The 1,809-nt window shown below is 45.6% G+C and overlaps 1 non-coding gene across 1 annotated transcript; it reads right to left on the minus strand.

Annotated features, from left to right (window-relative positions):
• Positions 1–291: 291 nt before the first annotated feature.
• Positions 292–415, minus strand: LOC147452076 (U5 spliceosomal RNA). Its single transcript, XR_015189050.1, has one exon. It is a non-coding gene; the product is annotated as a U5 spliceosomal RNA (small nuclear RNA).
• Between the last annotated feature and the right edge of the window lie 1,394 nt (positions 416–1,809).

Genomic DNA, 1,809 nt, shown 5'->3' on the forward strand with positions numbered 1-1,809 from the left:
CTTCTCCTTGAGGGATTCAGCAACGCTCCACAAGCATTCATGGTGTTTGCCTTTGATTGTTGAGAGAGTAGGCAATTACAGCAGTGTCTTGAGGTATGCCCCATGTGGAAAGGACAAAGAAGATCACGTGCAAAGTAAGGGCGTGCCTCCAAATCAGATCATGAACACTTGCATCTAGTCCCTACTGCACAGCAACGGCACAGCATCTTGATAGCTTAGTGGAGGGTCAACAGGCTGCCTGAGGAAGACGATGGTGCATGATGTAACTTCAAAATGGAAGATTGAGAGGGGCCCCCTCGCAGAGGAGGAAGCCCTTGCCAAAAATTCAGAGTATGGTGCTTCATCTGGGCCGAGCACACGGTATTCTTTAGTAAAAGGCGAAAGAATAGTTCGCTCTGTGCTCAACCCGCACCTTAACCCAGGAAGGAGCAGGCCTCAGCCTTAGTGGTGCAACAACCTTGCGCCCCCCGCATGTGGGATATTATAGACAGCACCACGTCCACTTGCCCGCATGCTGGATATGATGGACAATACCACGAGCATGCTGTGCACCCTTCTCTTCCCCTTCATTTGCACCCCTCAAGAATGCTCACATGCCACACATCAAACCCTCACTTCACATTTGTTCAAAGCAACCCATAGCTTCTTGGCCCTACCCAAAAATCATTCTCAGTTGTGTCTTATTATTCTCATAAATTTCACTACCATATGTCAGCACAGCCGCATGACTCTAGTACGCTCTACACACTTCCCTACATCTCTTCACAATCTTTTCCCTTGTCAATATCTCCTATTTGGCCCGTATTCTATATCCCTCACCATGATATGGTATTGATGACTGTGAACACACTTCGGACCATTGGGGCACTTGCGTGTGCATTCCTGTAATCCCATCTCCAACATTTGTTATCAGAGTAGACTTTGCAATTCTTCTTCTTCCCCACATTTTTGTACATCTTGCACTCCCATTTCCAACATTTGGTACCATCGCAAACTTCCATATCCCGAGCAGCATTGCCAACACCCTCCTGGTTCACTTTCTCATATCATAGTGATATTTGATGAGCATTTTCATGGGGATAAGAACTTTGGAAGGGCTCATAGAGGTCTCTATTTCCAAAATTTTAATGTAGGCTCTATCATTCTTAACCTCTTTACTTAACATGCGGTATCAACACTTCCATTAGTCTAGGTTTGGATCTTGAAGGCTAGTTGCATGGGCATACACTCCCCATGCTACATCTGTAGTGTCGATTTCAAATAATCTTGTGTGTGTTGTTTCAACAAGGTAACGGTGCTCTATTCTCTGGGGGGGCAATTGATTTTGGGCTCAACATTTGCTTACTGCTGCAAGGTCACAAAAGCTCAAGAAGTTCAAAGAGGGAGGAAAGAGTATCTCTTTTCTCACCTATGATGGCACCCTTGGTGCTACCGACAAAGTATTGGCCTTCATCCAACAAATTGATGATGCCTTTGGAGACTAGGGCTTCACGGAGTCCTCCAAGCTACACCATGTAGCTATGCACTTCCAAAAATCAGCTCGTCAATGGTGGACTGGCCTTCGTGGCAATGGCGAAGCCCCAAAGACATGGAAAACTCTACGAGTTTCCATCATGAAGCAATTCCTTGCAAAGCGATGCAAAGGACAAAGTGCTCATCGAATGGCAGAGTTTAAGGCTTCTCTCTCATGAGGCTATCCACAAATATGTGGACAAGTTTTGGGATTTACATCTCAAGGCTACTGTCTTTCAAAAGACTCCTGAGCAAAAACAACAATTATATGCGAGATTACCTGAAGAGATGGCCGAG

The sequence above is a fragment of the Adiantum capillus-veneris genome, chromosome 8 (genome assembly GCF_014529385.1).
Source record: "Adiantum capillus-veneris isolate H3 chromosome 8, ASM1452938v2, whole genome shotgun sequence".
NCBI classification, from domain to species: Eukaryota; Viridiplantae; Streptophyta; class Polypodiopsida; order Polypodiales; family Pteridaceae; genus Adiantum; species Adiantum capillus-veneris.